The sequence below is a fragment of the Trichosurus vulpecula genome, chromosome 1 (genome assembly GCF_011100635.1).
Source record: "Trichosurus vulpecula isolate mTriVul1 chromosome 1, mTriVul1.pri, whole genome shotgun sequence".
In the NCBI taxonomy this organism is placed as follows: domain Eukaryota; kingdom Metazoa; phylum Chordata; class Mammalia; order Diprotodontia; family Phalangeridae; genus Trichosurus; species Trichosurus vulpecula.
Genome location: NC_050573.1, coordinates 540,648,840 through 540,664,552, shown reverse-complemented (window position 1 = coordinate 540,664,552; position 15,713 = coordinate 540,648,840).

The window sequence follows — 15,713 nt, the reverse complement described above, 5'->3', positions numbered from 1 at the left end:
AATCCCTCAGCCCCCCAATAAGTTACTGAGCACATAAAATTACTTAGAGGGAAGAGAAAAGTCCCTTTCCCTCTTCCTGCCAGATACTGGCCTATATGTATACTATCAGCATCAGGCCAGTCAGTGACAGTTGTAATTACTGTCACACTATCAGTAGCTAGACTGGTAATTTTCCCCAAAACTTACCCCTCCTCCAAACTTCTACATGTCTGTTGATAGCACTGTCATCTTTTCAGTTACTTAGGTTTGAAACCTTGGAGTCATTCTTTTTTTTTTAATATTTTTTCTTTTTCTTTTTAGTTTGCAACACACGGTTCTACATAATTTTGAGTTCCAGATTTTCTTCCCTCCCTACCCCTCTCTCTCCCCAAGATGGCATGGAATCCCATATAACTTCCATGTATAACTTCGCATTGAGTTAGTTTACACACTAGTCAAGCTGTGGAGAAGAATTATGACCAATGGAATGAATCATGAGAAAGAAGAAACACAACCAAAAAAAAAAACCCACAACCCAACAACAAATACAAAAGAGAGAAAAAAAGGCGGGGGGGGGGGGAGAAAAAGGTGAGCATGAAGTGTGCCTCGATCTGCATTCATACTTCATAGTTCTTTCTCTAGATGTAGATAGCGTTCTGCATTGTGAGTCCTTTGGAGCTGTCTCTGCATATTGTGTTGCTGAGAAGAGCAAAGTCTGTCAGGGTTAGTCATCACAGAATCCATATATCTGTGGTTGTGTATAATGTTCGCCTGGCTCTGCTCCGCTCACTCAGCATTATGTCAGGTAGGTTTTTCCAGGTTGTTATGAAGTCCGTATCATCCCCATTTCTTATGGCACAATAGTATTCCATTACCTTCGTATACCACAGCTTGTTCAGCCATTCCCCAATTGATGGGCATCCCTTTGGTTTCCAATTCTTAGCTACTACAAAAAGAGCCGCTATAAATATTCTTGTACATATGGGTCCTTTTCCCGCTTGTGTGATCTCTTTGGGATACAACCCTAGGAGTGGTATTGCTGGGTCAAAGGGTATGAACATTTTTATAGCCCTTTGGGCATAGTTCCAAATTGCTCTCCAAAATGGCTGGATCAGCTCACAACTCCACCAGCAATGTAACAATGTTCCAATTTCCCCACATCCTTTCCAACATTTATCATTTTCCTGTTTTGTTATTTTAGCCAATCTGACAGGAGAGATGTGGTATCTAAGAGTTGTTTTGATTTGCATTTCTCTAATCAGTAGTGATTTTGAGCATTTTTTCATATGCTTATAGATATTTTTAATTTCTTCCTCTGAAAACTGTCTGTTCATATCCTTTGACTACTTCCCTTGGAGCCATTCTTGACTCTTCTATATCCTTTATCCATCATATCAGTCAATGGTAGTCTTGTTCAACCTTCCTCCACATCTCCGACATTTCCCATAATGTAACGTCCTCTTCTCAACTCACACACCTACTACATTAATTCAGGCTCTTAAAATTTCATTCTTATCATTATTTTCCTTTGCATTATTGTAGTAACCTCAAAATTACGTATACATACATATATAAAACACAAAATCCTCAGTCTGTCATTTGAAGTCTTTCATAATCTGGCTCTCACTTGATTCTCATTCTTATTTCATATTATTCCCCTTCAGGTATTCTCTCTTCCAATTTAACTCCTCCTCCCCACCCTCACCCCCAGCCGATCCATGTAACATTTCATGTCTTTGCCTTTGGTTATCTCTGCCTGGTGAAATCCCTAGCTTCCTTTGAAACATAGCTTACTTACATACCTTCTATATCCTCCTCAGTTATTTACATGTTCTCTTGAAATTATTTATATTACTTTGTGTATAATTGGTGTTGATTTGTGTACATGTGTCCTCCCAAATGAATGCAATCTGCTTGAGGAAAAGGACTTTTTTGTTATTTTTTTTTGTGTGTCTCCAGTGCCTGGCACATAGTAGGTATGTAACAAGTGTTTGTAAGATTGAATTAACAACTCAACTAACTTGGGATAAGGAACACAGGAATTCTGAGAGCTGCTGGACGTTGATTCAACCAAAGAAGGCCCTAGGCAGCAAGCAAAGGATGCAGAATGCCAATTGCTGCTTCAGAAGTGACACAGCAACAGCTGGCATTACAGAAACCTAAAACTACTGTTTATTGTCTTCCTTACTATCTTGTGGTTATCACCCTGGCTGCATAAGCTGCAAGATCTGTTAAAGACAAGTGATCTGCTTAGCTTTAGAGGCTCCCAAATTCTAGATAGATGATTCTTAAAAGTTATCATTTTTATTGGTAATAGCTGATGTATGGTACTTTTCATACTTGAGATTTTTCTACCGTCATTTGATCCTCACAAACAACCTTGTAAAGTAGGTAGTGTTAATATGGTTGTTGTTGTGTGGTCATTTTTCAGTCCTGTCTGACTCTGTGACCCCATTTGGGGTTTTCTGGGCAGAGATACTGGAGTGATTTGCCCTTTCCTTCTCCATTTCATTTTACCAATGAGGAAACTGAGGCAAACAGGATTAAGTAACTTGCCCAGGGTCACATAGCTAGTAAGTGTCTGAGGCTAGTTTTAAACTCAGAAAGCTGGGTCTTCCTGAGTTCAGGCCTAGCATGCTATCCACTAAGCCATCTAACTGCCATAGTATTAGTATTATTATGCCCTTTTGGCAGCCCAGACCCATGGTTTCATTAATTTAGGGACACCCTCTCCACCCCTCAAAAAAAACCAATAACAAACAATAACAATGTAAGTTGGCCAGTCATCTGTAACATAGTTTTAGAGATTGAGGGCAAAGGAGCTGTTCTTTTAATTGCCTTTCCCAAAGTCACAGAGCATGAATGAGTGACAGGCCTTAAATTCAGGTGGCCCCAATTTTATCCACATGTTGCCTTTCCCATTCCTACTTTCCAGATGAGAAAACAGGCTTCACTAAGTGAAGTGACTTATTTAAGGTCATAGCTTGACACACTCCTTTCCAGGTATTTTGAATACAGGTCCAATACTCTTTCCACTACCATACTCTCTTTAAAACACTTTTATATGGATTAATCTTAGAATATTTGTTAAATGTGAATAGCATCCCAATAGAAGGATCCTATGAGACAAATGATTCATTGTTGTCTAGTTGCTAAACCTAAGGGTTTCAGTTGCTAGAATGTTATTTTAGATATAATTTTTAGTTCATGTGACCAACTTTATGGAAAAAGAATGGGAAAGATTTAGCAGTGGACATACTTTTACAATGCATGTTGCTGAAAACAAAGAGGGGAACAAACAAGTATGGTTCAAGACATGAAGCATTGGGATAAGCCTATGCTTAAGGCCACAGCTAACATCCTACATGAAACTGAATTGAGGCCTTAGCCTAATCTCTATCATAAATCCATTGCACAGCTGGTAGTATTTTTAAAGAAGAGACTAAAAGCTAAATTGTAAGGTTACAATAGATTAGAATGATGTGGACTACTTTCTCTGGGGTGTGCTCCTCCAGTGTGCTCCAAGTTTAATTTGTTCATAACATAGATGCTAATGCTCTATTAGACTAGGTTAATTTAATTTGATCAGTGGGTAAAGGGGAAATCAATTCCCTTTTTATCTAAGAGAAAGCAGAAAAGTTAAGAATGATTTTAAAGTCAGATTATGAGTAATAGAGGTTCTGCCACTAACTAGCTGGACGTCTTTGAAGTACCTTTCTGGGGCTGGGCTTTTTTTCTTTGTGGGGTTAGTGACCTCTAAGCCATTTTTCACTCTATGACAAAGAAAAGTTGTTAAGATGAAGGTACTGGTTTTGAATTCTTGGGCCAGCTCAGACAGACAGACCCTCTGCCTGCCAATGAATATGCCCTATGAACTGTAGTGCAAATGAAAAGGGGGGTGGGGTGGAGTTGTCTGCACATATGTCAGACCTCCCAATGTACAAATATTATCCCTCCACAGACCACCATCTCTTTCAGAAGCTAGGGAGCATAACTAAATTCAGTAAGGTTTTTTAAATTTGTTTTTCTTTTTAAGGTAGTTCAAATAAAATTGACCAAGGGGAAAGAAAAACGGCTCTTCTTTGTTTTTTAGTGTAGCAAGACCTTAGAGATGAGCTAGCCTATGCTCCCTTACTTCACAGGGTTGAGATGGGAGGCCCAGAGGGATTTAAATATCATATTCAAGGTCACAGAAGTAGTGTCAGAATCTGGGCCCAGGACCCAAGTGCATTACTTCTTGCAGCGCCCATTCCAGCACATCTCCAGGCCTTCAGCAGAGCATTTGACCAAATTTATTCATCTTGATTAACAAAACAAAACAAGACCCAACCAAACACCATAAAAATTATGAAGTTTCCCATCCCGCCCTTATCGAAAGTGACTTAGGTTTGTGGGGTCCTATCAATGGGCAAGACGGTGAGAAGGAATATAGGGCATGCTCATTGTTTATTTAATGTTTGGGGAGCCACAAAGCGAGTGGGTCTCTCGCCAAAGGATTAAATCAGACGTTTTGGAAAAGAGTGGGGGCCACCTGGGAACATGCCCGCGACAGGGTCAGCTGCCAGCGATAGTCTCACGGACTGGCGAGTGCCTGGCAGACCGTGCCAAAGACTCTCGCGTGCCAACCTCCTCTCCTCCCCCGACCCCGGCCTCCCAGCGGGCAGGGACCCGAGGTGTCCCGCGCCTCTCACGACGGGGCCGGGAAAGGAAGGCGCTGCTCCTGTCACGACAGGCCTGGGGTAGGAGATAGCGCCCTAGTTAACAGGACTGGGAGCGTGGTATGGCTTTCGCCATACCATCATCATAAGGCTGAGACAGAAGACCCTGCTTCTGTCACGCCAGGGCCGGGATAGGAAATATCGCTGTTGTCGTGACACGGCTGGGAGGGAGGTATGACTCTTGTCACGGACGGGCCGGGAAAGAAAGAGGCCTTGATCTTGTCCCTGTAGGGCTGAGAGAGGAGACACTGCTCATGTCACAGCTGGGCCGGGAACGAAGGCGGCTTTGCTCTTGTCAAGACCGGGCTCCGGAGCCGACCCTTTCCAAGTGGGATGCCAGAAAATGTGGGGCTGGGGTTGGGGTTGGGGCCCGGCCCCTCCCGGGACCTTCGCCCACGCCAGGCCCGGCCCCGCAGCCGCCTCCTGTCAGCCGCCACTGGGCTGGCCGGGCCGGCCGCGGTCACGTGACGATGGCGGCGGCGAGGGGCGGAGGGAGACGGGGCGGAGGGAGACGGGGCGGGGTCGGCGGCGGCGGCTGGGAGAGTCGTCGTCGCCGGGTGCGCTTGGAGGAACCTAGAACCGGGCACCCCGGAGCCGGGAGCCGCGAGCCGCGAGCTGCGAGCCGGGAGCCGCGAGCCAGGAGCTGCCCCGAGCGGGCGACTCTCTGCCTGGAGCTGCTCCCGGGCCGGCCTTCAGCCCCGCGTCTTCCCGCGACGCGCCCTCCGGGGGTTCGGGCTCCCTGGAAGCTGTTGTAGCCCCAAGATGGATGAAGAAGGAGGAGGCGGCGGCGGCGGCGGCGGAGGCAGCGGTGAGTGCCCGGGCGCTGCCCCGAGCCCGGCGGTGGAGCGTCCACCACGAGGACCCCCGGGGAGGGGACCGAGGCTGGGGACCTAGGGAACCAGGGACGGGGACCGAGAGACGATTGAGGGCACCAAGGGTGAGACCCGACGGACGCGGACCGAGGGGACGGGGACACGGACCGAGCCAAGGTGGGAAGGGATTGAGGGACCTTAGGGGACTCGGGATGGACGCTGGAGGGACGGAGCCGGAGAGCTGAGGAGATGGGGGGCAAGGGGCCGAAGAGGGGTTCAGGAGGCTGCGGGGACCGTAGATGAGGCGGCTCGGGGCCAGGAGGAGATACCTGAGAACTCACGGGAAGTAGGGCAGGGGGCTGGAGCCGCGGGGTCTGGGAAGGTGAGACGGGGGGCGAGGGGCGCTGGAGGAGGAGAATGTGGAAAGAAGGGTCAGGAGGGAGGGGACGAGAAGAGAAAAAGAAAAACACTGCAGCAGGCTGGAGGGTCTGGGAAACAAGGAAAAGCAGGAGGGGTCTGCACATTTGAGGTAATGGGGATTGCCAACTGAAGGTGCTCAGGGATGCCACCGTAAGATTACTCTGCTGGGGAGATGCAGCGATGAGGGGACCTCCAGCAAAGATCTGTGGGAATCCAGAGAGATCTACAAGAAACTGCCCAATAAGGACTGGGGAGAGATCCGAACAGTGAAAATAGGAGACCGTGGCGGGTGTGTGTTTTGGGGGGCTGGGGGCAGGAGAACCGTGAGGAATGTCATTAAAATTGTTGGCATAGAGATATCAAAGGAAAACTCAAATTTCTTCCGTCTAGTTGGGGAGAAGCTTAGTATTCATCCCCCTATATTTCCCATGAGAAATTTCTTATTTCTGTTTAATCTTAGATGATACTTTTCCTTTCCTTTTTCCAAGATTATGAGGGCAGGGTGGGGCCTGTCAAGCTCTGAGAGACATAAATATAAGTTTTTAGGCAGTATAGTATAAGTTTTTAGATAGTCTTTTTTTTTTTTTTTACTTCAAGGTAAAGAGGAAGATGAAATGAAGGAAAAATAGGAAAACACTGACTTTGCTGTTCAAAGCTCTGAGTCATTAAAATTACTTAAGCTAACAACTGCAAAAGATTTTGTTGACGGGGTACTCTTACTATTTTTCGATAACTTGAAGTGTATAAAAAAGGTGGTGTTTCATAGAAAGAAGAAAATAAATTCTCTCTGCTAACGGATCTGTTAAGCTGCAGCAGGCAGGAGAGGTAGAAAGCAAAGCAAGAGAACCATAAGTTTTGGCCTCTGCCTTACAGTAGTAAAGTAAGTCTGTGGTACGTGGTGGGCATGGTCCGAGTGATTTCTGTGTCTTTTCTTATTGGGAGAATGTCTGAAATTCTCCTTGATCTTTGCTGGAAGCTGCATGTTTGTCATAAATAAAATTCAAAACATTTTGTCTTGTCTCTTAAATACCGGTGATGTAGTATAATCATTGCATTACGTTGGTATTCTCTAAATTGTTTGAAGTTGATTATCTGAACAACTTTTGTTTTAAAGAATTGTACGTTATATCCGTTATTACAGAACATAGACTGGAAAGGAAAGGAAATTTGCAATTTAGGATCCATCAAAATATCAACTCTTTTCATTTTTTCATATTTTCAACCTAGGTGTCTTTTTTCCCCCTCATATACTACATTGTCAGAGTTCCTGGAGCTTAGGAAGCTTGTTTTCTGATGCTGATCATGGCTACTTAGCTGTTGTCAGTACCAATAATCAGCAGTAGTGTTTTAGAATGGGATGGTGCCTTCTGCAGTTTACAGTATAGAGGAAATGTGTTTGCTGAAGGAAGTAATGTTGCCATTACGCTGAGAAATAGTTGGCATAAGCCATGAGTTCAAGTACATGCAATTAAAGCCAGGGACAACTTTGTGACACCAAGTGGGTATGTTGTTTATAAAAGTTCTCTAGTGAGGAAGGAATCTAGTTGAAAATCCTTCAACAGCGAAGCTGCCTAAACACACTGCAGAGGATTTTTTTTTGGGGGGGGCGTGGGAATCTGTTCTTGAGGAGAGTCATACAGCAGGAAGTGAACCCATGTTTTCCTGACTCCCAAGTCGGGTCCTTTATCCACTATTCTATATTGCCTCTCAGCTGTTGAATGCTAAAACAAAATGTGATGTTAAATATGTACTTTGAAGTGTTGAAGGCATTTGGAATGTCTTAAAGATGTCATTGGATACAATTCAGTAACCTTTTTTTGTGGGCAATATAATGTAGTTGAAAAAAAACAGTGGACTTGGGAGTTGAAAGATGGAGATGCAGATTTTGGTTCTGCTAGTTCCTTTGTGGCTAGGCAGGTCAGCCTTTCAAAGCTTCAGTTTCCTCAACTGCAAAATGAGGGGATTAAACTATCTGATATTTATGGTCCCTTCCAGTTCTAACATCCTGTGATTCTGATTTGTTTAATCAAAGGTTGTTTTCCATGCTGTGTTGTGGAAGGCTCTTATTGTTTTTCCTTTTTAGCATTATAGTGAATAGCTCTTATAAATAAGATAATGTTTTTTCAAAGCAAAACCCTTCATAACCTTTCCCCCTCCTCTACATTTCCAATCTTCTTACACCTTGTTCCGTGCTACATCTTTGATTCAGTGAAACTGGCCTCCTTGTTGTTCCTCAAAGATGACAATTTCTCCCAACTCCAGGTATTTTCACTGACTGTTTCCCATTTCTGGAATGCTCTCCCTCCTCATCTCCACTTACTGGCTTCCCTGGCTTCCTTTGAATCCCAGCTAAAGTCTTACCCTTCTCCAGGAAGCCTTTCCCTTAATGCTTCTAGTGATTATTTCTGATTTATCCTGTATATATAGCTTGTTTGTAGATGGTTGTTTGTGTTTTGTGTCTCTTGTTTAACTCTGAGGTCCTGGTTAACAAGGAGTATCTTTTGCCTTTCTCTGTATCCTCAGTACTTAGCACAGGGTTTGGAACATAGTAGAGGCTTGATAAATCTTTATTGTTTGGATCATAATTATAATGCTGGCCACACTATAAATAAAATATGCTTACATTTAACTTCAGCACATGCGCATTTTTAAAAGTTAATTCACCTTCAAGTCAGTTCTTGACACAGTTATTAATGTATATCCAGCAGTGGATTTTTCTAATGACTTTCTTTAAAAAAATCGTGTTTTCTTCAAGTGGCATGTCATAATCAGAGATGATGATTCAATACTATAGCTCACCTTGAATTTTGCAAGTATTTTCGATTATTTCCAAGAGAGGTCAGTTTTATTCTTGTTTAATGGATAGGTTAATTTATCTGGTCATAGAATGAGTCATGGCAAACTAGGGAGGAGAACTTAAAAAGTCTTCATTGATAATGACACTTAGGCTAAAGGTCCTTGAAAATTGAACAGACTTGATACTTTTGTAATTCAGCAAACCTTGAAGTTTGTACATTTACTATCTCTTTCTCCTAAATGATAATCAGAGAGGTGAGGTTGATGTACATAGTAGTTGGAAGAAGGGTTAGGCAATTAGAAGAGTTAATGAGTGGGGTGCCAGAGTTGTAAAGACAAAATCACTGTGTATATGTGTTATGTAACTTTTGGATTTTTCAATTCCTTAAAGGCTTTGTTGACTTTCAGATCCATATTGTTTCACAGTTGTTTTTCAAAAACTATCCTTCAACTATAATTCTGTATGACAAAATTGCCAACCATATTCTGTTAATTGAAAAAGTGTCACAGAAAAATAATATATGACTAAGATATAAATGTGTGTATGTATAGTCTATTTTTCGATCTTCAAAGAGGAAGTTGTGAGCAAAAATGAACTATATAATGCTTTGCTTCTTTTAAATTCTTTAAAAAAGTGGACTTTATACTTGTTTTTTAGTTCTTAGTGTTTGCATAGAACATCTTTTCTAGACTATATAATTTGAATCTTAACCTTTGGTTGAATTCTTTTTGTTATTGTATTTCTCTTTACTGAGTTGATCCAGGGAAAGTATAAGGGGCTTGTTTTTTTTTCTTTTTCTTTTTCCATCCAATTTCTTTGAAATTAGTTGAGCACTTAAAATGGCTTTCATTTTGAATTGTGGTTATAGAATTTTGATATATTTAATTGGTGATAAATAGGAGTTAATTTTGTGTTTTTGGCAACTAACATACAAGTAAACTGGCTTTATAAAGTAATATGGGTAAGGTCAGGAATAATTTATGATCAACCAATGATAAGGTATGTTAATTTTACTTATAATTTTCCTAATATAAATTTTTTGGGGTAACTAGGTTAATTTAGAAAAAACTACTGGCAAAGCATAACTTTTAAGAATCATGAGTCTCTGTTTGTAATCCAGAAATTATGAAGCTTTTGAAGGAAAGCAGGAGAATAGATTAAATATTTTTGAGATGGTGGGAAAACTGAATAATTTAAATAAAAGGCATGTATGTTCCTTAAGGTTTATAATACTTTTATATAAGTAATCTTATTTGACCTACACAACAGCCAGATGAGGTATGTGCTATTATTATCTCCACTTTACAGATGAGTAAACAGAGGTTGAGAGAGGTTCAGTAACCTGCCTGGGGTTGTACAGCTACAAAGTACGGGAGGGGGGATTTGTTCTCAAACCTTCATAATTGCCAGTCCAATGAACTAACTGCTGTTTGCTGAACTAACTGCTTTAAAAGTGAGAGGGAAAATATTGATTTTTCAACCTGAGATAGTTTTGGTGATTTGTCAAAGTATAAGTTTGTCTTATTTGTAATTATTAATTACCATGTTAGCTCTTATACTGACATGAAACATATATTGTGTTTTGAAATTGGACTGAAGAGGAACCAAATTTCAGTAGGTACTTAGGTTAATATTAGTTATTGAAAAAGGCTGTCACTTGTTTCAGTTAAGGTGCTTCAGAAGACTTGGAATTTACCTTTACCAAGGCTTGACACTAAATTCAGTGCTTTATCCACTAAACTAAGTGAATTATTTCCAAATGTCTGGATAATTGATTTAATTTTTTAGTTTTCATATGTGTTTGGCATCTTGTAGACATAGCCTTATTCCACCTTTAAAATTGGGTTCCATGGGAAAATATAACACTCTGCATTTATTTTGGACAGCAGCACTTCCTCTTTCTGTGGACAGCTACATTTAAAACACATGCTCTTTGAGTGGAATCTGTGGTCCTCTGAGAATTGTCTGAAGAAGGAAATGGGTTGACCTATTTGGTTGCTACAAAATAAAAACAATCTTGTTTTCATTTTTGGTGGACATCTGGGATGCATTTATTATATTACATTCTAGAGGTTCTTTAAAACCATAATTTGATAATAACGGGGTTTCATTAATACTGTAACCATTTAGTTATTTCTACAGTTACATTAAGTACTAGTGTAGCTGATAGACTGTCTAACCACTTTCCTAGAAAACATAATATATAGAAAATGGCTCTTAATCTGAGACTATAAAATAGGATCATAATTTGCTTTTTTGAATAAAGACTATTCATTTTGTTCTATTTTTATGGCACCTTGCTGTACACATAAACATGGTAGATAGACAATAAAACAATAGAATTCTTTCATATATTCTAATACTATATCATCTCTACAGCCTCTAAAAACAGTTCCTTAGGAATCTTTTTCATTAAATAGAATTTAATAAGGCTTTATTGAGCATATGCTTTTGTAATTTTGAAAATTCAGCTCGATTGTTTTTTGGAGTATCATTTTGATAACTGACACTTTTTTCATATTATTTGATATCCGCACATACATGAACACCTATGCATATGTAGTTTTCCTTGGTAGAAATCTGTTGAGTTTCATTAAGCAAATGCATAGATTTACATTTGCTGCAAAGCAAAAATGCGTTACACCTTAACAAATATAATGATAGAGAGTAGTTCTCAAATGTATTTTAACAAAATAGTAAAGATAGGACTTTTTTTTTTAGTTTTTGGTGAGGAAAAAATTAAAGAGTAAAGGAAAATTAATTTTTCAGATTTCACTAATTAAGTTTTAATTTACTCAGACAAGAACATATCAGACACATGACCTAGAAGAAGCACAGTGTAATGCAAAGATGTAAAACACAGGGCCACTCTGAAGTGCAGCCCAAACCAGATTAAAATGTAATTGGTAAATATTTAACAAAATAAATAAAAATACAGTACAGTGTAGAAAATGCTAATTTGTGTTTTTTTAGTTACTATGGGTCTCAGGAATCTGTTTCAGTTTGATTTTGACACAACTGGTATAGTGGATAGAACAATGGAGTTGGAGTTAGGAGGATCTGAGTTTGAATTCTGCTTCAGACATTTAGTAGTTGTGTGACTTTGGGCAAGTCACTTAAACTCTCTGGTTCTCAGTTTCCTTATCTGTAAAATGAGGGAATTGGATTTGATAATCTCCAAGTTTTTTTCTAATTCTAAATAGTCTTCACTGCTACAATATGGAAAAATTGAAACTTTTTAGTGTCTCACACTAAAATTTTGGCATGTTCTCTCACTGAATTCATATTTCCCAAGTGACTTTTTGAGGGAAGACTTAATGAGCACCTGGTGGCCCAGCTGCAAGAATCTTCCCCTCTAAAGTTCCCTCCTATTTATTCTGTATGTATCTGGCATATACTTAATTTTTTTAGATATTGTTTCCCCTACTGGGATGTAAGCGCCTTGAGGGCAAGAACTGTTTTTGCCTTTATTTGTATTCACAGCACTTAGTGCAGTGCCTGACACTTAGTAAGCAATTACTAATGCTGAAATGAAGGTCTTTTTCTCATTTATTTATGTTTTAAAATTAATTTAAAGGTACCTCCTATTTGGATAATGCTATTTATAGGTTAAATTTTCCTGGGATCAGGGAGTTATTAAAATAATCCTATTCTTTCTATGGACCTTAAAAACTAAAGTTTTATAAAGCTGAATTTTTTCATTTTAAATAACACAGTCCACTATGCCTGGAGTTTATTCCCCTCCATCACCTTTGTCTCTTAAAATTTCTAGATTAATTTAATACTTAGCTCATTTGTGTCTTCTTTGAAAGCTTTTTCTGAACCCCTTAGTTCTTAGTGCTCTCACCTTCCTCAAATTATCTTATATTTATTTATTTGTGTATGTGTTGTATCCACCAGTGCAGTATAAGCACCTTGGCATTAGATATCGTGTTTCATCCTTGTCTTTTTATGTGCATAGGATAATGCTTTGCAAATAGTAGGTGCTTAATAAATACTTGCTTAATTGGATTGAATAGCTGTTAAACTTGTACATGATATCCCCTGTCAAAAGGGTCTAATAAAATATTTTTATTATCTTTTTAAAAAGTTACCCAAATGATATTTTTTCCCTCCCCTTTGTGGTCAGGTCTTTCTTTAAGTATACTTCATTCTGGTTCATTAATACTTTCTTGTTCATGTTCATTCATGATAACAAGCATCCAGAAGGAACATAATTTTTTTCCTTTCACCAGAAGGTTTGCTGGTATTCCTTCTATATTTGTCTTATCTAATTGTGCTTTTGCCTCACTAATTCTTATTAATTTGACTACATGTGTAAAATATTAGTGATGTATACACATAATAGATTTTTATGTATACACATGCACATAAATCTGTACACACATATTTAGTTGGAAAGAACATAAACTGAAATGTTTTATGTGGATCCTGCTATTACTTCAGCATTTAATTTTAAGATCTTATTTTTTCAATCAGCCATCCTCTCCTATCCCTATCCTCCAATCCAACAAAGAAGTCTGGGTGTTTCACTTTTCCTCACCCTCTTTTCTGGCAGGTGATAAGATTCCTGGTGAGCAGCAAGCTGCACTTCACTGTAGGATATTTGTTTCGGAAGTGAATGTTTCTGCCAGTGTTCTAGGCTGAAGTGTCATCTGCCTTCTCTGTAAAGCTTGGTACTGTATTAAACAACAGTTTCATTCTTATGGGATGATCACACTGTCAGGGGCCACCCACTTGTAACTAGGGGAAGAGCTCATTCAGGAGACTTACCACTATTGATTTCACTACCATGTATTTTGCTTGGCTCCCTCTTGAGAGTACCTCTCCAGAAAGAAGTTCTTTATTCTCATTTTTCTAGCTAGTATTTCTTTTAAGATTTAGTTACTGGGAAATATTAGGCCAAATTGATGTCTGGAACTTTTAGGTGCTGATTTTATAGGATGAGATTTTTCTTTAATTAAAGAGCATTAAAAGTTAGTAGATTTTTAAGTCATGAACAGGCTGCCAGGATCAATCCAATTTCAACTTATTATAGATACAAAGGCCAGTCATAGTGACTTGGAAAAACACTACAGGTGCAAAAAATTACATTTTCATGGTGTCTTTTCACATTACATGATGTCTTTCTAAAAAATTTCTTATCCCATCAATTCTTTCCACCATCCAAATGAGCTTTCTATTTTTTTCTTCAGCTGCTTATCCAAGCATAAAGATTATAGATCTAGAGCGAAAGGAAACCTCAGAGGATATCTAGTCTAATCCCCTCACTTTACACATAAGGAAACAGGCCCAGGGAGGTGAAGAGAGTTGGCCAAAGTCACACTGGTAATAAGTGTCAGGGGAAGGATAGGAACCAAGGTCTCCTGATTTCATAGCCAGAGCTTCCCCGCCCCCTGCCTAGCACCATAACTTTATTGAAGTGCTAATTTTCTCTCCAGTGTTCTAATGAAGGATTTCTTCCTCCCTGGGACGATTATTTAAAATTTATTAGAACGCTGAAAAAGTTGGAATAATATGGGATGAGGGCACCTCCATCCTCCCAGTTTCCTAGATTTATTACATTAGTGTCATGCTTGACTCTTCTCTTTCCTTCATCTTCCATATCCAAAAATGTGTCTCCAAATATGTCTAAAGATCCAGGTGCCCCATCTCTCCTCTGAACCTATCCTGTTCACTCCACTCCATTGTAAACCCCCCTATTACAGTAGTACTGTAATAACCTTCTGATTGTTCTCTCTGCTTCCATTCTCTCCCCTTTCCTACTGCTCTTTTATACAGCTGCCAGAATAATATTACTAAAGTACAGGTTTAACCATGTCATGCCCTGCTTAGAAGCCTTCATGGGTTCCCCTCTCGCCTCTGGCACTTAAAGTCCTCTAAGATCTGACTGTAGTTTACCTTTTTAGATTTGTTATTATTTTTTATAATAGCATTTTCATAGCACTTATAGGCTTACAAAGCACTTTATAACAATCACTGAGGCCTCCAGAGACTAAATGACTTGCTCAGAGTCACACAGCTGGCAAACATCTGAGGCTAGATTGGAAACCAAAGTCTGCTTATTGTGAACTATTTCCTTTTGTGTGTTCCACATGCCAGCCACATTATTCTCAGACCCTGTTTGCCAGGCCTGGAATTCACTCCTGACTCATTTCCATGTCTCGGGATATTCCTTCCAAGATCACCTCAGGTGCTACTTCTACCATGAAGCCTTCCTGATTTTCCCAGTTATTAGTATGCCCATCTTCCTAAAATTACCTTTTATTATACTTATTGATGTACATATAGTGTCTTTCAAGTAAGAATGAAAGCTCCTTCAAGGTCTGGGATATTCTGTTTTTACTTTGTGGCTCCAGTACCCAGTATAGTATCTTCCATATAGTTGGCACTTAATAAATGTTTATTGAATTGGATTCAACAATATTTATTATGCATCTACTATTTGCTAGGCATAGACCAACCTCCTGGAGACACAATGATGGACAAATATTTGGATTGAATATTTGCTGTCAAGGAACAGAAAGAATATCATATTTTGAGTCAGGAAAGACCTAAATACAAATAATGCCATTGACCATGGATAAATCCCTTCTTTGATCATCAATTTCTTTATCTGTAGAATGGGAATGATAGCACCTACTTCATAGGGTAAGGTTGTTGTAAATCGATTAAATGAGATGGTGTATACAAAGTTCTTTATATATGGTAAAAATGATAGTAGCTATTATTATAATTATCATTAGTAGAGTAGAAGTAGGTATGCCTAACATATATTTTAATACTGGATGACTTTAATGCAAAAGTGGGCATAGGGAAGGACAGTGAAAAAATATTGGAAAACATGGTTCAAGAGTAAGAAATGAGTGACTAATGGCTTATAGATGTTACAGAAGCATGATGTCTGTGATAAATACTTTAAGAAGCGAGTTGGGAGGTACTGGTTGTCCTGAGCATCAAATAATATCTCAAAGAGTGCAATTGAAT